This window comes from Ranitomeya variabilis, chromosome 1 (genome assembly GCF_051348905.1).
Source record: "Ranitomeya variabilis isolate aRanVar5 chromosome 1, aRanVar5.hap1, whole genome shotgun sequence".
In the NCBI taxonomy this organism is placed as follows: Eukaryota; Metazoa; Chordata; class Amphibia; order Anura; family Dendrobatidae; genus Ranitomeya; species Ranitomeya variabilis.
Genome location: NC_135232.1, coordinates 648,324,462 through 648,348,844, shown reverse-complemented (window position 1 = coordinate 648,348,844; position 24,383 = coordinate 648,324,462). Strand labels below are relative to the sequence as shown.

The 24,383-nt window shown below is 42.9% G+C and overlaps 1 protein-coding gene across 5 annotated transcripts in view; it reads right to left on the bottom strand.

Moving 5' to 3' along the window:
• SLC8A3 (solute carrier family 8 member A3) overlaps positions 1-23,528 on the bottom strand; it is a 403,213-nt gene extending 379,685 nt beyond the window's left edge. For 4 of the 5 annotated variants that reach the window (XM_077262313.1, XM_077262346.1, XM_077262354.1 and 1 more), the window contains exon 1: positions 23,111-23,524. The gene's annotated coding sequence lies outside the window, so the exon portion shown is untranslated. Of the gene's footprint in view, positions 1-23,110 lie in introns of all 5 variants that reach the window. The other variant, XM_077262339.1, reaches the window with a different exon arrangement.
• Between the last annotated feature and the right edge of the window lie 855 nt (positions 23,529-24,383).

Here is a 24,383-nt window from a genome sequence, read left to right as displayed (position 1 = left end):
TAAGGAAAATATTTCAACGTACTCCCCTTTCCATATTTTTTCCCTCATTTCACTTTTAAGGTGCGCCCCCAACGGGCCTTCGAAACATACATAAACTTCGCCCCATGCCGCATCATCCACGCGTACTGAATCCTCTTTTTCTTTTCCCCCTTCCACTGCTTGACTAGCAACAGATACTGTAACAGAGGGTGAGACGGCACCCGACACTGTATTATCATTCCTCGAGACCTCTAACAGCCTATTGCTTGAGCTCACACTACTCCCCCCCCATCGGACCCCCAAAACCGGAAGTCTTCCTAGGGTTCCCAATCCACACGGCAGACTGTGGCGCTCCTACGTATACACCCCCAGACCCCCATAACGAAGCCAGATCTCTAACACCGTGCATGATTAAACCTAAACCCCCGCCAACTCCCCCTGTAAATATATCCCTGCTACTACTCACAGAGGAAGTTAACAAAGGGGCGCAGAAGAAAAACCGCTTGCTCTCACCTAGCTGCCCGAGCGCTGTGGACCCGGCAGCAGAAGATCCTGAAGCCTGACGCCATTGTTCTTCTTCCGGACCCCTTCCACACTGATCTCCGGTTAGTTCGGACAGCCGACTGCTGTCCTGTGGTGTCCCATCCGTATGTGCGGGGGCCCCTGCAGCCGCTGCCGCCGTCGTTCTGGTGCCTAGGCCAACATAATGCTGCCCATGCTGAGAGTCATTGCTTACATTAAAGGACGAGGTAGAACTGCGAGCCCGAAGTGCCAAAACTTCCCCTGGCCTGTGCAGCTGTACCAAGCTCGGCCCTAATGCTCCCTGCTCTGTCTCAGGCAGAGCGCTGCTGACTGGCCCGGCAGAACGCCGCCCGCTATTTATTCCCCGCCGAGATGCCTGGTGATAGGGCCCCCGTCTTCTGGGTCCACCCGACAATTCCAGCCGAACAGGCTCACCTGCGCCAGTACTACCTGCCGCTCCAGATACCCTGCGCGCACTGGCAGAAGAAAGGGAGGCCAATACCTCCCCCGTTGCAGGCCCCGCCGTGACGTTGGATTCCTCCCGGCTCTGCCACGGGTCGCCACCGGCCCGCTGCTCGTGCCACCCGCTGGAGGGACCCTAGAGGGGTTCCTGATTCGGCACCGGGCCTGGGGGGGTGACCTCAGAGCTCCGTGACCAGCGTCCCTCCGCAGGAACTTGGGCAGATCCCGTCACCGCCCCACCGAGAAGGCTGTTCACCAATTGCTGCAGCCATTCAGTGCCCTGCGTGCCCTCTGTTTCCTGCAAACTTTGCAGCGAAGCCTCAACCTCCATGCTCACCAAATCACCACAGAGGGGGTGAGTATGACGGTTACTGCTGCAAAATGGCGGGTTCTCTGTTAACTAACACTCCACCTCCTCCTACCCCCCTGAATCCCGCCCCCCTTTTTCAAAATAGCTGGACTAAATTTAACCCCAAAAATGCCCACTCATCCCAAAGCTACTAACATTCCCACGCTACCCCATCATGTTGGCCTCCCTTGAGGGCCAGGGGCCCAGTACAGCTTTTCTGGACAGTTTTCAGACAGTGATGACTCCTCTTCCTCAACGGGACCACACAGCCCAATAGTAGTGGAGTCTGTCGTCACTGCTGAAACATCAGAGGCAGTCCCCCCTCTATTGTTGAATCCCGACAATGCATTTCCCACTCAAATCCCTACCAGACAAATTTATATGCCCAACAATATATTTCCCAAAAACCAATTGCCTTTTGATTCCGCTCATGGATGTCCCTGAAATATGGTAAATTTTGATCCTTACCCTTAGCATTTGCTTAGTAAAAAAACAAAACACTCTACTCTCCTAATGGGCAACAAAATCTGTCCACTGCACTCCTGACTTGCAGCGGTCATCTCCTGAGCCGATTATGAAACCCTAATGAGATAATTCCCAAGCCCCCCCAAGAAATGACCCCTACTACAATGGCCTTAACAAATTGAGACCCCTAATTTCCCTCCTAAAAGATTCATTTCAAAACTCCTATACCCCAGAGCAAAAGAGGGCTGTATGTCATTCCGCCAATTTATCCCCCCCAGGCGTGCCAAATACGGTGCAAAATTATACAAAATGTGCAAGAGCACAACAGGGTACACGTGAACGTAATATTCGAATGTAGGGACCACCCGACCCACCAAACTGCTCCCAGACAATTGGTATCCCGGGTGAAATTATCTGAGAACTAAGGACGTCATTTCTCCCCCAAGGGTACCACATGTACACAGACGATTGCTACAAAAACTAGCGCAATAATATTTGAGACCTTTTTGACTACATGTGGGGTATCGCTGCACTCGTAAGAAAGTGGGTAAAAAACTGTGGGGTCCGCTTTTTGGTGTTACCTCTTGCAAAAGTGGAAAAAAATGGGGCTAAAGTAAGATTTTAGAGGTAAAATTAAAAATTTTTCTTTTTCATTCTACTTTGCATTAATCCTTGTGTAGCACCTGAGGGGTTACAAAATTTCCCGACAACAGTTTTGAAGTATTTGATGGGTGCGGTTTTTAAAATGGCCTCACTTTTGGGGCGTTTCCAATATATGGGTCCCTCAAAGTCCATTTAAATCTGAATAGGTCCTTAAAAGAGACAGGTTTTGTAAATTTGTTGAAAAAAAATGAGAAATTGCTAAACTTTTAACCCATCTAACATCTTAAACAAAAATTATATTTCAAAAACGATGCAGATGTAAAGTAGATATAAGGGAAATGGCATTTATTAATTATTTTGTGTGGTACAACTTTCTGATTTAAGGGCATAGAAATTTAAAGTTTGAAAATTGCAAAGTTTTCACATTTTTTGGTCAAAATTTTGATATTTTCATAAGTGTATGCAAATCATGTTGACCAAAATTTACCACAAACGTGAAGTACAATATGTCAAGGAAAAAACAAATGTCCATTGAAGCGCACCAGAGTTATGACCTCAGTGCTGCGGAATATGTTGGCGCTATATAAATAAAAATTATTATTATTATTATAAAGTGACAGTGGTCAGATTTAAAAAAAAAAAAATTTGGCCTGGTCATTAACGTTAAAATTGGTGCAGTCACTAAGGGGTTAAATCTGCAACACATGAATTCTTTCAGCGTCTTTGCTCCAGAATCCACCCATACTAATGAATAGGGGAAAAAATAAAAAATAAATCAGCAACAGTAACATGTTAAAAATGCATTAAAAAAGCGACCATTTTGCCCAGCATTTTTCCTGCAAAGAGATACAGAAATTTCTGCACCAAATACTTCACGCGTGCCCTCACTCTTACTCAGTCAACTTCACTAGTTCTGTTAGCGAGGTGTTCCTAAAGATGACCTGTCACAATGTCAATATTTTGTGCTTTTATTCATGTGGAGCCTCTGAGTATTCCACTTTTTTCTTTTAAATCTACTATACAGTTTGAAAGATGTGAGCCCTTTTATTTAGAGCGACCATTATGCTTATGGTCTATACAAGGGGATGTGCAGGGGATGAAGCCCGCAGGATTCCTTGGAGGAGTGTCTCTAGGCTGCTTTGCATTATTACCATAAGAGTAACAACAATTTGGTTAAAAAAAAAAATAGTATAATGGGAGCACTAAATAAAAAGGCCCATAGCTCTTGACCATATGTTAAAGATGACCTTTCATCAAATTTTTAATGCTGAACTGGACACGCGATGTTATAGTGGCCAAAAAGCAGAAGAAAACCATTTTATTTTTATGTTTTTATTTCAACTCTCCCTTGCAGAGCTATAAAGCACCTAATGAGTTAACTTTTGCTAAGGCCAAGTGGGTGTTACCAGATAGAAACTCACACATATAGAAGTACACGCCTCCAGTGAAAACTATCTGGCAACACCAACTTGGACTGAACTAAAGTTAACTCATTGGGTGCCAAATACTTTGATTGCTAATACAGTTATATGAAAAAGTTTGGGCACCCCTATTAATCTTAAGCTTAATGTTTTATAAAAATTGTTTTTCTTGCAACAGCTATTTCAGTTTCATATATCTAATAACTGTTGGACACAGTAATGTTTCTGCCTTGAAATGAGGTTTATTTTACTAACAGAAAATGTGCAATCTGCATTCAAACAAAATTTGACAGTTGCATAAGTATGGGCACCTCACCAGAAAAGTGATATTAATATTTATTAGATCCTCCTTTTGCAAAAATTACAGCCTCTAGTCGCTTCCTGTAGCTTTTAATGAGTTCCTGGATCCTGGATGAAGGTATTTTTGACCATTCCTCTTTACAAAACAATTCCAGTTCAGTTAAGTTTGATGGTCGCTGAGCATGGACAGCCCTCTTCAAATGATCCCACAGATGTTCAATGATATTCAGGTCTGGGGACTGGGATGGCCATTCGAGAATAGTGTAATTGTTCCTCTGCATGAATGCCTGAGTAGATTTGGAGCGGTGTTTTGGATCATTGTCTTGCTGAAAGATCCATCCCCTGCGTAACTTCAACTTTGTCACTGATTCATGAACATTATTGTCAAGAATCTGCTGATACTGAGAGGAATCCATGCGTCCCTCAACTTTAACAAGATTCCCGGTGCCGGCATTGGCCACACAGCCCCAAAGCATGATGGAACCTCCACCAAATTTTACTGTGGGTAGCAAGTGTTTATCTTGGAATGCTGTGTTTTTTTGCCGCCATGCATAATGCCTTTTTGTATGACCAAACAACTCAATCTTTGTTTCATCAGTCCACAGGACCTTCTTCCAAAAAGATATTGGCTTCTCCAAATGGGCTTTTGCATACCTCAGCCGACTCTGTTTGTGGCGTGCTTGCAGAAACGGCTTCTTTCGCATCACTCTCCCATACAGCTTCTCCTTGTGCAAAGTGCGTTGTATAGTTGACCGATGCACAGTGACACCATCTGCAGCAAGTTGATGCTGCAGCTCCCTGGAGGTGGTCTGAGGATTGTCCTTGACTGATCTCATCATTCTTCTCAGCCTTTCTGATGTTTTTCTTGGCCTGCCACTTCTGGCCTTAACAAGAACTGTACCTGTGTTCTTCCATTTCCTTACTATGTTCCTCACAGTGGAAATTGACAGGTTAAATCTCTGAGACAGCTTTTTGTATCCTTCCCCTGAACAACTATGTTGAATAATCTTTGTTTTCAGATCATTTGACAGTTGTTTTGAGGAGACCATGATGCCACTCTTCAGAGGAGATTCAAACAGGAGAACAACTTGCAAGTGGCCACTTTAAGTAGCTTTTCTCATGATTGCATACACCTGGCTATGAAGTTCAAAGCTCAGTGAGGTTACAAAACCAAAAAAAGTGCTTTAGTAAGTCAGTAAAAAGTAGGTAGGAGTATTTAAAACAAGAACATGATAAGGGTGCCCATACTTATGCACCTGTCAAATTTTGTTTGAATGCAGATTGCACATTTTCTGTTAGTACAATAAACCTCATTTCAAGGCAGAAACATTACTGTGTCCAACAGTTATTAGATATATGAAACTGAAATAGCTGTTGCAAAAAAAACAATTTTTATAAAACATTAAGCTTAAGATTAATAGGGGTGCCCAAACTTTTTCATATAACTGTATCTCCACAACGGAGAGGCAAAATTAAAACATAAATGTTTTTTCCTGCTCTGCAGCACCTATTACATCCTGTGTCCAGCTCAACATGAAAACACTGGTGAAAGTTCTCTTTAAAAAAAAAAAAAAGAAGTCTTAGTTAGGGGAACTTTTGATATTTAAATGATTACCCACAATTGGACATTCTCGGTTTGATTAATACAAGACCCCATATAATATAAAAACAGTATGTATAGTCACCTCCTGCAACAATGCCATTCCAGCAATGTCGGAACCACTGTTACTGGAGAGTGATGTGACTTAAGGCCCCGGCACACATAGCGATTTACCAACGATCACGACCAGCGATACGACCTGGCCGTGATCGTTGGTAAGTCGCTGTGTGGTCGCTGGGGAGCTGTCACACAGACAGCTCTCTCCAGCGACCAACGATCAGGGGAACGACTTTGGCATCGTTGAAACTGTCTTCAACGATGCCGAAGTCCCCCTGCAGCACCCGGGTAACCAGGGTAAACATCGGGTTACTAAGCGCAGGGCCGCGCTTAGTAACCCGATGTTTACCCTGGTTACCAAAAAAAACAAACAGTACATACTCACCATCTGATGTCCGTCAGGTCCCTTGCCGTCTGCTTCCTGCTCTGACTGAGCCGCCGTACAGTGAGAGCAGAGCGCAGCGGTGACGTCACCGCTGTGCTGTACTTTCACTTTCACTTTGCGGCGCTCAGTCAGTGTGGGAAGCAGACGGCAAGGGACCTGACGGACATCAGATGGTGAGTATGTACTGTTTGTTTTTTTTGGTAACCAGGGTAAACATCAGGTTACTAAGCGCGGCCCTGCGCTTAGTAACCCGATGTTTACCCTGGTTACCAGTGAAGACATCGCTGGATCGGTGTCACACACACCGATTCAGCGATGTCAGCGGGACCTCAACGACCAAAAAAAGGTCCAGGCCATTCCGACACGACCAGCGATCTCACAGCAGGGGCCTGATCGCTGGTACGTGTCACACATAGCGAGATCGCTACTGAGGTCGCTGTTGCGTCACAAAACTTGTGACTCAGCAGCGATCTCGCTAGCGATCTCGCTATGTGAGACGGGGCCTTTAGGCTGCCATCACACTAGCAGTATTTGGTCAGTATTTTACATCAGTATTTGTAAGCCAAAACCAGGAGTGGAACAATTAGAGGAAAAGTATAATAGAAACATATGCACCACTTCTGTATTTATCACCCACTCCTGGTTTTGGCTTACAAATACTGATGTAAAATACTGACCAAATACTGATAGTGTGACGGCAGCCTTATTGTGTCACGTGCCGGATGCAGCTAATGAGCGGCCATTCGTGAGTTGCAGCCTTTACTATTTTATCACATCGGACGTTCACCCTAATGAAATATTAATGAGCTGCAGCTGATGAGCAGTCGCCGATTGGCTGCAGCCTGTACATAACACAACAATGTCAGTCACTGGGAACAGTTGCCCTGACATTGCTGGAATGGTGCCACTGTGGGTGGCGAGCATACACTGTTTTGTTTTTAAAGTGGGGTCCAGATTGATTAAACTGGAGCTCTCCAGTAGTGGACAACCCCTTTAAGTCATATTCTGGTGAGAAAATCAAGTCAAACAATATGGTCACCATTACAACTTCTAACTCTCAGCTTTTCAAGGCTAATAAATGGCAAAATTGTCATATTCATAATTGAACTCTAAATAATGGAACCTTTAACCCCTTAAGCCCCAAGGGTGGTTTGCACGTTAATTACCCGGGCCAATTTTTACAATTCTGACCACTGTCCCTTTATGAGGTTATAACTCTGGAACGCTTCAACGGATCCCAGTGATTCTGACAGTGTTTTCTCGTGACATATTGTACTTCATGACAGTGGTAAAATTTCTTCGATATAACTTGCATTAATTTGTGAAAAAAATGGAAATTTGGGGAAAATTTTGAAAATTTTGCAATTTTCCAACTTTGAATTTTTATTCCCTTAAATCACAGAGATATGTCACAAAAAATTATTAATAAGTAACATTTCCCACATGTCTACTTTACATCAGCACAATTTTGGAACCAACATTATTTTTTGTTAGGGAGTTATAAGGGTTAAAAGTTGACCAGCAATTTCTCATTTTTACAACACCAATATTTTTTAGGGACCACATCACATTTGAAGTCATTTTGAGGGGTCTATATGATAGAAAATAACCAAGTGTGACACCATTCTAAAAACTGCACCCCTCAAGGTGCTCAAAACCACATTCAAGAAGTTTATTAACCCTTCAGGTGTTTTACAGGAATTTTTGGAATGTTTAAAAAAAATGAACATTTAACTTTTTTTCACAAAAAATTTACTTCAGCTCCAATTTGTTTTATTTTACCAAGGGTAACAGGAGAAAATGGACCCCATAAGTTGTTGTACAATTTGTTCTGAGTACGCTGATACCCCATATATGGGGGTAAACCACTGTTTGGGCGCATGGCAGAGCTCGGAAGGGAAGGAGCGCCGTTTGACTTTTCAATGCAAAATTGACTGGAATTGAGATGGGATGCCATGTTGCGTTTGGAGAGCCCCTGATGTGCCTAAACATTGAAACCCCCCACAAGTGACACCATTTTTGAAAGTAGACCCCCTAAGGAACTTATTTAGATGTGTGGTGAGCACTTTGACCCACCAAGTGCTTCACAGAAGTTTATAATGCAGAGCTGTCAAAATAAAAAAATCATATTTTTTCACAAAAATGATTTTTTGCCCCCAGTTTTGTATTTTCCCAAGGGTAAAAGGAGAAATTCGTCCCCAAAAGTTGTTATCCAATGTGTCCTGAGTACGCTGATACCCCATATGTGGGGGAACCACCGTTTGGGCACATGGCAGAGCTTGGAAGGGAAAGAGCGCCATTTGGAATGCAGATGGATTGGTCTGCAGGCGTCACGTTGCATTTGCAGAGCCCCTGATGCACCTAAACAGTAGAAATCCCCCACAACTGACCCCATATTAGAAACTAGACCCCCCAAGGAACTTATCTAGATGTGTTGTGAGAACTTTGAACCCCCAAGTGTTTCACTACAATTTATAACGCAGAGTCGTGAAAATAAACATACATTTTTTTCCCACAAAAATGTTTTTTTAGCCCCCCAAATTTTTATTTTCCCAAGGGTAACAAGAGGAATTGGACGCCAATTGTTGTTGTCCAATTTGTCCTGAGTATGCTGATACCCCATATGTTGGGGTAAACCCCTGTTTCGGCACACAGGAGAGCTCGGAAGGGAAGGAGCACCGTTTTACTTTTTCAACGCAGAATTGGCTGGAATTGAGATTGGATGCCATGTCGCGTTTGGAGAGCCCTGATGTGCCTAAACAGTGGAAACCCCCAATTCTAAGGCTGGGTTCACATTGCGTTAATGTGTGCACGCTAACGGACAGCGTTGCACGGCGAAAATGTCGCAATTAACGCCGTGCAATGGGGCCGTTAGCGTGCCCATTGACAGCAATGTCAATTTCTCCTGCAGCGCATCACTAGCGCGTGCCTTTTTCGGCTCGCGCTAGTGATGTGCTGTTCTTCTGTGACGCGCCTCGGACGCTGCTTGCAGCGTCCGCGGCGCGCCCGAGGTCCATTCCCTGCTCTCGCAGATCGGGGATCTGCGAGAGTGGGGACGTTAACGCGACCCCTAACACGGCCCCTAAATAAACATTGCGTTAGCGCAATCCGCTAGCGCTAGCGCTAAACGGATTGCCCTAACGCAATGTGAACCTAGCCTAACTGAAGCCCTATCCCAAACACACTCCTAACCCTAATCGCAACCATAACCCTATCCACACCCCTAACCCTGACACACCCCTAACCCTAATCCCAACCGTAAATGTAATCCAAACCCTAACCCTAACTTTAGCACCAACCCTAACCCTAACTTTAGCCCCAACCCTAACCCTAACTTTAGCCCCAACCCTAACTTTAGCCCCAGCCCTAACCCTAACTTTAGCCCCAACCCTAACTGTAGCCCTAACCCTAACTGTAGCCCTAATCCTAGCCCCAACCCTAGCCCCACCCCTAACCCTAACCCCAACCCTAACTCCAACCCTAAACTCAACCCTAGCCCTAACCCTAGCCCTAACCCTAGCCCTAACCATAGCCCTAGCCCTAGCCCTAACCCTAGCCCTAACCCTAACCCTAGTGGGAAAATGGAAATAAAAACATTTTTTTCATTTTTTTATGTTTCCCTAACTAAGGGGGTGATAAAGGGGAATATGATTTACTTTTGTAGCGGGTTTTTTAGCAGATTTTTATGATTGGCAGCTGTCACACACTAAAAGTCGCTTTTTATTGCAAAAAATATTTTTTGCGTTACCACATTTTGAGACCTATAATTTTTCCATATTTTGGTCCACAGAGTCATGTGAGGTCTTGTTTTTTGCGGAAAGAGTTGATGTTTTTATTGGTGCCATTTTTGGGCATGTGACATTTTTTGATCGCTTTTTATTCCGATTTTTGTGAGGCAGAATGACCAAAAACCAGCTATTCGTGAATTTCTTTTGGGGGGGCGTTTATACCGTTCCATGTTTGGTAAAATGGATACAGCAGTTTTATTCTTCGGGTCAGTACGATTACAGCGATACCTCACTTACATAATTTTTTTTATGTTTTGGCGCCTTTATACGATAAAAACTATTTTATAGAAAAAATAATTATTTTTGCATCGCTCTATTCTGAGGACTATAACTTTTATTTTTTTGCTGATGATGCTGTATGGCAGCTCGTTTTTTGCGGGACAAGATGACGTTTTCAGCTGTACCATGGAAATTTATATCCGTCTTTTTGATCGCGTGTTATTCCAGTTTTTGTTCGGCGGTATGATAAAGCGTTTTTTGCCTCGCTTTTTTTTTTTTTTTTTTACGGTGTTCACTGAAGGGGTTAACTAGTGGGACACTTTTATAGGTCGGGTCGTTACGGACGCGGCGATACTAAATATGTGTACTTTTATTGTTTTTTTTATTTAGATAAAGAAATGTATTTATGGGAACAATATATATATGTATATTATATATATATATATATATGTATATTATATATATATATATATATATATATATATATATATATATATTTCTTTATTTAGGAATTATTTTTTACACATTTAAAAAAAATGTAAAAAATTTTTTTACTTTGTCCCAGGGGGAACATCACTGTATAGTGACAGATCGCTGATCTGACACTTTGCAGAGCACTGACGTGCCCTGCTCCTGGCTTACCAGCGCCTGCTCTGAGCAGGCACTTGGTAAGCCACCTCCCTGCAGGACCCGGAAGTAGCCCCGCGGCCATTTTGGATCCGGGGCCTGCAGGGAGGAGATGCTCGGTACAAGGTGAGCACATCGCCTTGTACCGATCGTCTCAGGGAAGCATGCAGGGAGCCCCCTCCCTGCGCGATGCTTCCCTGTACCGCCGGAACACTGCGATCATGTTTGATCGCAGTGTGCCGGGGGTTAATGTGCCGGGGGCGGTCCGTGACCGCTCCTGGCACATAGTGCCGGGTGTCAGCTGTGATAGTCAGCTGACACCCGGCCGCGATCGGCCGCGCTCCCCCCGTGAGCGCGGCCGATCGCATATGACATACTATCCTGTCACTGGGAATTAAGTCCCAGGTCACCTTGACGGGATAGTACGTCACATGGGATTAAGGGGATAAGGCCGGGGTCAGACCTAATGTATAAAAATACGGTAAATTTTTTACGGCCGAGATACACAGAAAAGTTCCTGAACAGTGATCCATGTTCAATGCGAGGATGCGATTTTTTTTCTCCAAAAAGTATCCGTGTATCATCCGTATGGCGAGATTTTCTCACCAGCTTGCAAAATGGACATATAACGGATGCATGGGCTCAAATATTCGTGAAAACATATATACAGTCTAAGGTTGTACTCACACTAGAGAGGAATCAGAGGCGCAAAAACAACGCATTGCACACTGACCAATGTTTCTCTATGGGGCAGCTCCTATCTGCCGTATATTTAATCAGCCGTATTTTACGGGCTGAGAAAATCGTAGCATGTTGCATTTGCCAGCGTATTGAGCAAAAAATCCGCCAATGAACGTGTGGCGCCCCAGGGTCCTGGTTGTCACAGTGACATTGCTCTACTCATGGGGAGGGTGATGTTACACTTGGAAGGTAATGACAATGCACACAACATGTTCACACTCCAGGCCACAAGAGGGAGCTTTTGATCCTATTCCTAGGTGACTCCCCTATATTTAGTGTGGTTTGGAGGGAAAGGGAGTCAGTTCCTGTCAGAGAGAGACAGAGGAGAGTGCAGACCGACAGAGTGTCAGAAGGTCTGAAAGGGCTCTGTAGTCTGAAGTACTACAACCCCTGGAGAAAGAGATGTGGGAATTTTTCAGAATATTTTCCCACTCTAAAGTTCATATGAGGTTCTGCCAGCAGGGGGCGCAGCACCGCAAGTCTAGGTAGCTACGTTCCCCTGCATTCCATTCATTCCTCAGTTTTTACAGCCAGGGGAAGCTGCATTAGCAGGCTCCTGGTTGTAAAATTATTTAACTCCTTCAGATGGATTTACATCATGAGACATGACTGTGGGGCGGACAGGTATGGGATATTGTTGTTTTTTTATTTTAACCTTTTTTCAGAAGACAAGGGTCGTCATTTGGATTGAGAGTATAATAAATCTATTACAACACCATGTGTACTTATTTCACTAAAATACTTTTTTCCTAATGTGTGTGTGCTTTTTTTTAACCCTTTATTAATATTGGACTAATAATGGAGAGGCGTCTCATTGACACCTCTCCATTATTAACCAGGCTTAATGTCACCTTACATTAGCATGGTGACATTAACCCCTTCACCCCCGGAGCTTTTTCCGTTTTTTCGTTTTGGGTTTTTGCTCTCCTCCTTCCCAGAGCCATAACTTTTTTATTTTTCCGTCAATATGGCCATGTGAGGGCTTATTTTTTGCGGGACGAGATGTACTTTTGAACGATACCATTGGTTTTACCATGCCGTGTAACAGAAAACGGGAAAAAAATTCCAAGTGTGATGAAATTGCAAAAAAAGTGCAATCTCACACTTGTTTTTTGTTTGGCTTTTTTGCTAGGTTCACCGAATGCTAAAACTAACCTGCCATTATGATTCTACAGGTTATTACGAGTTCATAGACACCTAACATGTCTAGGTTATTCTTTATCTAAGTGGTGAAAAAAAGTCCAAAGTTTGCTAAAGAAAAAAAAAAAAAAAAAATTGTGCGATTTTCTGATACCCGTAGCATCTCCAATTTTCGTGATCTGGGGTCGGGTGATGGCTTATTTTTTGCGTGTCAAGCTGGCGTTTTTATTGATACCATTTTGGTGCAGATACATTTTTTTGATCGCCCGTTATAACATTTTAATGCAATGTCGCGGCGACCAAAAAAACGTAATTTTGGCGGTTTGATTTTTTTCTCGCTACGCCATTTAGCGATCAGGTTGATCCTTTGTTTTTATTGATAGATCGGGCGATTCTGAACGCGGCAATACCAAATATGTGTAGGTTTGATTTTTTTTTAATGGTTTTATTTTGATTGGGGCGAAAGGGAGGTGATTTGAACTTTTATATTTTTTCTATTTTTTTTATATTTTTAAACCCTTTTTTTTTAATTTTGGCATGCTTCAATAGCCTTCATAGGAGGCTAGAAGCATGCACTACACGATCGCCTCTGCTACATAGAGGTGAAGTACAGATCACCTCTATGTAGCTGAAATGGTGGTGTACTTTGAACGCCGACCACAGGGTGGCGCTCAAAGCAATCGGCCATCAACAACCATAGAGGTCTCAAGGAGACCTCTCGTTGTTATGGCAATGCACCGCTGACCCCCGATCATCTGACGAGGGTCAGCGGTGCGAGCACTTCCGGCCGCGTGGCCGGGAGCGCTAGTTAAATGCCGCTGTCAGCGCTTGACGACGGCATTTAACTAGTTAATGGGCGCGGGCGGATCGCGATTCCGCTCGCGCTCATTGCGCGCACATGTCAGCTGTACAAAACAGCTGACATGTCGCGGCTTTGAGGTGGGTTCACCGCCGGAGCCCACCTCAAAGCGGGGGATCTGCCAGCTGACGTACTATTCCGTCAGCTGGCAGATATTACCCCATTACCCCACAGATTTATTACCCCATATCCCACCTCTACTCAGGAGTGGGAAGAGAGAGGCTAAATGCCAAAATAGGCGCATCTTACAGATGCGCCTTTTCTGGGGTGGCTGGGGGCAGATGTTTTTAGCCAGGGGGGCCAATAACCATGGTCCCTCTCTAGGCTATTAATATCTGCCCTCAGTCACTGACTTTCCCACTCTGGCGGAGAAAACGTGCGGGAGCCCACGCCAGTTTTTTCCGTGATTTAACCCTTTATTTTAACACCTAGAGCTCCCAAATTGTGCACTAACATTATTAGTGAGGAATATGTAAAAAAAATAAGGGATATGAAATGGTTTACTGAATGTAATCCATGTCTCATATTCTGTCGGGTTTGATAAGGAGATAGCAAAAGCAGGCAATTGAATTACCGGCTTTTCTGCTATCTAGCTCTGTATCATATACAGTATATATATATATATATATATATATATATATATATATATATATATATATATATATATATATATATATATATATATATATATATATATATATATAGCCCATGGATCCATTCTATGTCCATTTTGCAAGCCAGCGACAAAATCTCGCCGCACGGATGCCATACGGATGACACATGGACAAAAAAAAATTGCATCCTCGCATTGAATACAGAACTTTTTTTGCATGTAAAAATGGACCGTATTTTCATATGCCAAGTGTGACACACATACATATCTATACATATATATACACTCACTGGCCACTTTATTAGGTACACCTGTCCAACTTCTTGTTAACACTTAATTTCTAATCAGCCAATCACATGGCGGCAACTCAGTGCATTTAGGCATGTAGACATGGTCAAGACAATCTCCTGCAGTTCAAACCGAGCATCAGTATGGGGAAGAAAGGTGATTTGAGTGCCTTTGAACGTGGAATGGTTGTTGGTGCCAGAAGGGCTGGTCTGAGTATTTCAGAAACTGCTGATCTACTGGGATTTTCACGCACAACCATCTCTAGGGTTTACAGAGAATGGTCCGAAAAAGAAAAAAAATCCAGTGAGCGGCAGTTCTGTGGGCGGAAATGCCTTGTTGATGCCAGAGGTCAGAGGAGAATGGGCAGACTGGTTCGAGCTGATAGAAAGGCAACAGTGACTCAAATCGCCACCCGTTACAACCAAGGTAGGCCTAAGAGCATCTCTGAACGCACAGTGCGTCGAACTTTGAGGCAGATGGGCTACAGCAGCAGAAGACCACACCGGGTACCACTCCTTTCAGCTAAGAACAGGAAACTGAGGCTACAATTTGTACAAGCTCATCGAAATTGGACAGTAGAAGATTGGAAAAACGTTGCTTGGTCTGATGAGTCTCGATTTCTGCTGCGACATTCGGATGGTAGGGTCAGAATTTGGCGTAAACAACATGAAAGCATGGATCCATCCTGCCTTGTATGGAGCATCTTTGGGATGTGCAGCCGACAAATCTGCGGCAACTGTGTGATGCCATCATGTCAATATGGACCAAAATCTCTGAGGAATGCTTCCAGCACCTTGTTGAATCTATGCCACGAAGAATTGAGGCAGTTCTGAAGGCAAAAGGGGGTCCAACCCGTTACTAGCATGGTGTACCTAATAAAGTGGCCGGTGAGTGTATATATATATATATATATATATATATATATATATATATATATATATATATATATATATATATATACACAGTCATGGCCAAAAGTATTGACACCCCTGCAATTCTGTCAGATAATACTCAGTTTCTTCCTGTAAATGATTGTAATCACAAATTCTTTGGTATTATTATCTTCATTTAATTTGTCTTAAATGAAAAAACACAAAAGAGAATGAAGCAAAAAGCAAAACATTGATCATTTCACGCAAAACTCCAAAAATGGGCCAGACAAAAGTATTGGCACCCTCAGCCTAATACTTGGTTGCACAACCTTTAGCCAAAATAACTGCAACCAACCGCTTCCGGTAACCATCAATGAGTTTCTTACAATGCTCTGCTGGAATTTTAGACCATTCTTCTTTGGCAAACTGCTCTAGGTCCCTGATATTTGAAGGGTGCCTTCTCCAAACTGCCATTTTTACATCTCTCCACAGGTGTTCTATGGGATTCAGGTCTGGACTCATTGCTGGCTACCTTAGAAGTCTCCAGTGCTTTCTCTCAAACCATTTTCTAGTGCTTTTTGAAGTTTGTTTTGGGTCATTGTCCTGCTGGAAGACCCATTACCTCTGAAGGAGACGCAGCTTTCTCACACTGGGCCCTACATTATGCTGCAAAATTTGTTGGTAGTCTTGAGACTTCATAATGCCATGCACACGGTCAAGCAGTCCAGTGCCAGAGGCAGCAAAGCAACCCCAAAACATCAGGGAACCTCCGCCATGTTTGACTGTAGGGACTGTGTTCTTTTCTTTGAATGCCTCTTTTTTTCTCCTGCAAACTCTATGTTGATGCCTTTGCCCAAAAAGCTCTACTTTTGTCTCTTCTGACCAGAGAACATTCTTCCAAAACGTTTTAGGCTTTTTCAGTTAAGTTTTGGCAAACTCCAGCCTGGCTTTTTTATGTCTCGGGGTAAGAAGTGGGGTCTTCCTGGGTCTCCTACCATACAGTCCCTTTTCATTCAGATGCCGACGGGTAGTACGGGTGGACACTGTTGTAACCTCGGACTGCAGGGCAGCTTGAACTTGTTTGGATGTTAGTCGAGGTTCTTTATCCAAGATCCGCACAATCTTGCGTTGAAATCTCTTGTCAATTTTTCTTTTCCGTCCACATCTAGGGAGGATAGCCACAGTGCCATGGGCTTTAAACTTCTTGATGGCACTGCGCACGGTAGACACAGGAACATTCAGGTCTTTGGAGATGGACTTGTAGCCTTGAGATTGCTCATGCTTCCTCACAATTTGGTTTCTCAAGTCCTCAGACAGTTCTTTGGTCTTCTTTCTTTTCTCCATGCTCAATGTGGTACATACAAGGACACAGGACAGAGGTTGAGTCAACTTTAATCCATGTCAACTGGCTGCAAATGTGATTTAGTTATTGCCAACACCTGTTAGGTGCCACAGGTAATTTACAGGTGCTGTTAATTACACTAATTAAAGAAGCATCACATGAGTTTTCGAACAGTGATAATACTTTTGTCCACCCCCTTTTTTATGTTTGGTGTGGAATTATATCCAATTTGGCTTTAGGACAATTCTTTTTGTGTGTTTTTTCATTTAAGACAAATTAAATGAAGATAATAATACCAAAGAATTTGTGTTTGCAATCATTTTCAGGAAGAAACTGAGTATTATCTGACAGATATCTGACAGAATTGCAGGGGTGTGAATACTTTTGGCCATGACTGTATATATATATATATATATATATATATATATATATATATATATATATATATACACACACATATATACCGTATATGAGAAAACAACTGGAACAGCATCAAATACTACCTTAATATCGTGCAAAGCTTCCCCAACCAGTAATCAAATGGTTATCAAAATAGAAGTAAAAAAAGGAAAACAGCACAAAAAACTAAAAAAAAAGGTGGACTTTATTGCCCAAACGGCGTGGCAACGTTTTGCATGTAATATCCTTTATACACACAGTACAGACCAAAAGTTTGGACACACCTTCTCATTTAAAGATTTTTCTGTATTTTCGTGACTATGAAAATTGTACATTCACACTGAAGGCATCAAAACTATGAATTAACAAAAAAGTGTGAAACAACTGAAAATGTCTTATATTCTAGGTTCTTCTTGGTCAAATAGCCCTTACACAGCCTGGAGGTGTGTTTGGGGTCATTCTCCTGTTGGAAAATAAGCAACACATGGAGCTGCACGCTCCGCTCCTGAGTGCCGGCGCCAGAGCTTGGTTTTAACATGCGAGACTCGCACGTATTTCTCGCAAGTGAAAAGGAGCCCTTAAGAGGAGACTTTGTGCAGCAGGCCTTCATGGTAAAATAGCTGCTAGGAAACCACTGCTAAGGACAGGCAACAAGCAGAAGAGACTTGTTTGGGCTAAAGAACACAAGGAATGGACATTAGACCAGTGGAAATCAGTGCTTTGGTCTGATGAGTCCAAATTTGAGATCTTTGGTTCCAACCACCATGTCTTTGTGCGACGCAGAAAAGGTGAACGGATGGACTCTACATACCTGGTTCCCACTGTGAAGCGTGGAGGAGGTGTGATGGTGTGGGGGTGCTTTGCTGGTGACACTGTTGGGGATTTATTCAAAATTGAAGGCATACTGAACCAGCATGGCTACCACAGCATCTTGCAGTGGCATGCTATTCCGTCCGGTTTGCGCTCAGTTGGACCATCATTTATTTTTCAACAGGAGAATGACCCCAAACACACCTCCAGGCTGTGTAAGGGCTATTTGACCAAGAAGAAGAGTGATGGGGTGCTACGCCAGATGACCTGGCCTCCACAGTCACCAGACCTGAACCCAATCGAGATGGTTTGGGGTGAGATGGACCACAGAGTGAAGGCAAAAGGGCCAACAAGGGCTAAGCATCTCTGGGAACTCCTTCAAGATTGTTAGAAGACCATTCCTGGTGACTACCTCTTGAAGCTCATCAAGAGAATGCCAAGAGTGTGCAAAGCAGTCATCAAAGCAAAAGGTGGCTACTTTGAAGAACCTAGAATATAAGACATAATTTCAGTTGTTTCACACTTTTTTGTTAAGTATATAATTCCACGTGTGTTAATTCGTTCTTCTGGAAAAAAAAGGAAAATAAAAAAACAACAATATCCCATACCTGTCCGCCGTACAGTCATGTCCCACAATGTAAATCCATCTGAAGGGATGCAGGGAGCAGCTGAATCGCCGGCAGGAGTGGTCTGTGACTGCTCTTGTGCCGGGGAAGAACAGCGCCGAGGACAACAGGCAGGTAGGTAGCAACTACCTGCCTGCTAGTGCTTAGGCATATTTTGTTTTTGTAACAAAGTCCCGGATATCCTCTTTAAGCTTTCCCATCACTGGAAATGAATCCAATGAACCTGGAGTCAAATATGCGCATTTCAGTGCAGTTATTGATGGAGATCGTTGAGCAGAGCACAGGAGTAGATATCATTTTGTGTCTGACTTAGAGAAAAAGTCTCAGTCATTCATTTATAGTTTCCCTTTCAATGGTGGCCACCGCTGGCTTAGTTTAAAAACAACAAAAAATAATCTGCATGTGTGAATCCGACAATAGGGAATCTTGGGTTAATATTGGGACTCCATCGTTGCTACAAAAGTGTTTATTCTGTGCAGCTAGCTCATCCAAGCATTACACGGGTACCCGATTGATGTACACTCAATATATCTGCAAGTCCTGCTGTCACCGTCATTAAAAGCTAAATAAAATTAAAGAAGAAAAAAAAATACCAATATATCTGTAGGGCCTTGTTAAGATGTTGTCTTTGTGGTGTGTGTGATGTCAGTGGTTTCCACGACCACATTATATTCTCTGGGGCTTCTCTTTATTTTTCAGACCAATGGTTGGCATACGAGATGTGTAGATCTCCTACTCTTATCTGTTTTGCAGACAAAACTTACCTAGTCATGTGAACAGGCGTTAAGACATTAAAGGCGCTGTGGAACTGTGCATTTTTTGGTGTTTTTTTCCCACTACAAGCCTCCAAATAATGCAATCGTATTTTTTTAACTACAGAATCCGTTTTTGCACTAAAAAAGCATTTAAAAAGGAAAAAAAAGCAGTGTAAAATCTACTTATAATGGGAAAACGCAGCAAAAAATGCATTCATGAAACACTTTTCTACATAGATGAATCAAATAGGCACCAACATTTTTTTCTAGGGCAATGTATTTCAAAGGGACGAAAGAGCAGATGGAGAAAAGTCGTATATTTTGCTCCTTTGTCACCTATTTCTTGGTTTATTAGTGCGACACAAGTTCAGAATTCTGGGGAGCTTAAGGGCATCACCCGTGGGTATCATCAACGAGTGAGCAGACCTCGCAGGCAATGTTAATAGTGTTTGTTGAGGTGATTGTGCTGGTCAACAAGTTGCATATTTAAATAATACCGCGATATCATCTAAATAATATCGCTATGCCTTATCAAACTAAAACTGCCATATAGTACTGCCTAATGTTGCCCCCACAGTACTGACATTCAGGGGCTAGACAAGGCAACTCACTATACAATGTCCACATAATACTATGTATAAAAATTAATCAAAGACAGCCATGTAGAGGAGTAACGAGCAAGAGACAACCAAATATCTCTCTACTAGTGATGAGCGAACGTGCCAGAATAATGTGTTATCCCAGAATGCTCGTGTGCTGAGTGTTTTCAGCGTGCTCGAATACTATGTTCCGAGGCCCTATCTGGCCGTCGAACGTCCGTGAGACATGCAGCTACAGGGACTCAAGAACATATTATTCAAGCACGCTGAAGACACTCGGTTAGCACCTGAGCATACTCAGGTAACACCTTATCCCAGCATGTTCGCTCATCACTTCTCTCTACCCAAGTGCACAAATATATGATTGAAATCAGCGCTCTGCCTACTAACAGAACAGACACTAGGACAATATCTTTTTCCTTTCCAACCCAACTTTCTCCTAGGATTTCTCAAGGGACCATAAGAAATGGAGCCATGTCCACCTGCCAAGTTTGCCTCCCCTAAAACTAACTTAGCAGTCACTATGCCTCACCATTCACTTTAAAAAAAACAAAAAAAAACTCCATTGCAAAGTGTAAGGCCTCATTCACACACCAGTATTTTGCATCAGTGTTTGTATGCCAAAGCCATGGTTGGAGCTCACAGAGAAAAAAAATAAACTATAATGGACTGGTCGGCACCTGGTCTGTGTTTCCGAGACATTCCTAGTTTTGGCATGCAAGTACTGATATGTGAACAAAGTCTAAGGACAAGGATGCTCCCATTGATGGAAATCTCAAAAACACGAATTTCTACAGATTTTTTTTTTTTTCATTACTGGGCACTGCAATTCATGGACCAATACCATATTCTACTATATATCCATAATCCCCCAGACAGATGTGTGTTAAGTTTCAAAAGACCACAATATAGTCACGTTTTGGTTAGGTTCACACGACAGTATAAAAAAATCATTCAGTGTTTCATTCAGAAAACCCAGATGATTTTTTTTCCTCACTTATGCGTATACAATCCATTTTTTACAGCAGCAGCTATTAATCATATACAAAACTGCAATGGATAAATAAAAATCCGATGTCATACTGTGGCTCTGTACGCCATTCAATTTTTTGGGGGGGCACTCAAACTTTAATGGGCGAGTCTCATCCGCTATACTGAAGAAACTAATGCATGCTGCCATTTTTTTTTTTCACACACAGATAATGGCTCATCTGTATTGCTCCACTGAATAACATTGGTCCGAGTGTTGTCCGTTATTTCATTGAACAGAAAATACGGTTGCGTGTGTGAGACGGCTGAAAAACGCGGATTTCCTGACCTTGAATAAAACCACAATACCTTTTTTCGACCTATAGATGAGGGTCTCTTTGCCTCTGAGCCCCCCACTCTGACCTCTTCAAGCACATTCCTATGACATGAAGAAGTTCTTTTCAGAGGCGGTTTATTAGGTGATTACTTTAGGAGCAGTGAGCCATTTCAATTCTAATATTAGAGCATGGCAGAAGCAGGGAAATCAAATTCCCAGCCGCGTCCCCTGTGCATGCGGTCAGCAGAATACAGGTGCTCTTTATAGCAGCCTGTTTTCTGTGAATGAGAAGCTCATGGGGCTGTTATTATGTGCTGAATAGGATCCCACAGCCCCCATAGAGGTAAACAGCACCTGCTAGGTACACAATATCCTCCTTATATATGGTATCATTATGTGGGAGAATTGCTAAGGATGGGATCCCCCAACAAAATACCTCCAAAATCCTGACATTAAATATACAATCTATTTCCCTCTCCCATAAGATGTGCCAGCAGCGAAAATAGTAACAGAAACGTGCAATTCGCCAACATATTTATTACAGTTCATTTAAACCTGCGCTAAGAACGGCCAACATCCACAGTGCCATGAAGACACTACAAGAACGTCCCAGATCCCTTCAATTTATTGGGCCTGAAAACATTTTTCTGCTAGTCCTGGGATGTACCAATGTGTTAAAGGGTATCATCTGCTTTCTGCAAAAAAAAAAAAAAAACTGGGGCACACCTTTCAGCCAAAATGTGCCATGACGAGGACTCAGATTATGCATAAAGGATGATCTTCTAGTATCTAGTACATTGTATCCCAACACTACAATATGTTTTGGACTGCTATAAGCGAAAATATATTTTATTTTTATTGCTAAATCTGATTTGCACCATGTGGTGCATAGCTGACAACCAAGCTGGAAGGGTTAAAAGCCCCTACATTCAATCCAGACCTCATTACCGCACAGTTATAGAAGTTTAATGCAGCAACCACAATGGGATAATTCCCCCCTCTGGTAAACACATGACTGTGACATGGAATAGGAGCTATATATATATATATATATATATATATATATATATATATATATATATATATATCTCTCTTTCTCAATTCTTCATGCACATAATCTGGGGCTGTTTGGAAGAAAATCTATTTGGCGCCTGTACTACATATAATCAAGAATGAATTAATGCCAACATGGGTATATATAAAGGGTTAATATATGCCCAACATTGCACTGAAGTGGCTGTATAAGGTACATGCCATCTTTCTCCTGCCAATCTCAGCAAGATCTGAACCAGCCCAGCTAGCCAGGAGTTAATCCCTCAGCAATAACTGGATGAAGGGTTAATGCCCCATCACTTGATAGATTAACAGTTTTATGCCAGGCGCTGGATGTCTTCACCCTCCCCTTGTATTTTTTGCCTAGCTACAGCAATTCAGAATGGGTAGCACTTAAGGGTTAAGGCCCCCTTGAGCAATAATTAAGTCTATCCTCCTGGGATGGCCCCCCCAGCTAGAAGACAAGACAAGAGTTAATCCAAACTAGATTCTCCCATGCAAGATCTATGCATTGCAAATCATCCCCCCCCATCTCCAGGCTTGCACTAATTAAATCAGTCATGCTACATATGAAGGGGGAAGACCTCATTAACCCTTTGCTGGCCACCCATATTCTCACTGCTCCTCTCCAAATACTGTCAATAAAGAGGTTAAAATGAGAAGAGAGCTGAGCCCCCATTGTCATCATTCAGCTGTTTCGCAAGCAGCAGCTGGGTAATAATAGGAGGGATAATGTGTAGCCAGAGCCATGATCCAGTGTATAGAGATGTAATGCTGTATACAGCACATATAGTGGCAGGCTGTATACAGCACATATAGTGGCAGGCTGTATACACACAGCACTGGGGGATCCTACACAGCCACAGACTGCATGTCATACATGGCTGTGATGTGGGGCATACTGTATGAGCCTTGCAGCCTTCCACTTACCCCTATTGCTTGGCTGGTCTTTTTGGTGTTGCTCCCCAATCCAGCTCCTCAGGGTTCTTGCATTGCATCTCCTGGTTAATCAGTGCCTGTGTAGGGGGAGGGATCGTTTGCATGTCACTCCAAATTGCCTTACTTGCTAAAAATTCTCTCTTCTCTCTTTTGCAGCTGTCAGGGCAAGCAGGGAAGTGCATGTGAAGATCCAACACAAGAGGAGGAAGAAGAAGAGGAGCTGCTGATGTCAATCCAATGCCATGCACTGTGTGTGGTGGGCAGGGGGGCAGTGATCAGCATGTCTCTTCTCATCCTTTCATTCCAAAAACTACATGGAGATATTAAGCAAAGTCTTCACTGTGGCAAAATATCAGCAGCCATGTTATGCAGACTTCCACTGGGGGAGCATCTACCAATTTTTACATGCTCTGTATCAGAGATTGCTGAGGGACTGTGTCTAAAGAACCAATGCAACTTTGCTATTGCAATGTAACAAACCTCCAAGAAATCTGTTGGATTTGCTGTGTATTTCTAGTATATACTACAATATTTACAATGTATACAAATATAAAGTACATTAGCTAGATACATTTTATTTTGCACAGTCAAGCCTTCCCTACACCTGGGGGTAGTGGAGTACTTTAGGTTAGTGTGCCTTAAATGGAGTCATATTTGGCTCTGGCCCCCTGCAGGGGTTTCCCTAGAGGTGGTAATGCAGATACTATTGCTGGCATGTTGAATTGTAGAAGCTTTGCACCTGATTGACACCGGAATAAATGGCCTTTTTTCAATTGATACAAAAGGAGAGAAACAAAATGAAATATTTTTTAGGCGACTGCAACGAAAATGACTCCTTTATATTCACCTTGACAAGCACATGGCTCTGGCATCAGCACTTCTATCTAGACCACATCCTCAAATGTCACAGGTTGCCTTAATCTGAGTCACTGGGGTGACCCAAATCACTAGAAAGAGGGTCCCAAATGTCCTGTGTGAATATAGCTGTAATGCACATGCGTGACCCACACCCCCTTCACTTCTGTAGGATGGGTAGAGATAGACATATTGTCAGTCCTACTGAAGTCAATGGAGCCGTGACCAAGCTGTTAATAATATAGCCCTGCATAACCACTTTATTTTTACCTAAGAACTAACAGGAAGGCATTTACTAATTACCTGCCTGTTGTGGCCAACGCAGATCTCTGCTGGCACATAACAGTCACAGGCCGCTCCTGCCGGCGATTAGTGATGAGCGAGCGTGCTCAGGTAAGGTGTTATCCAA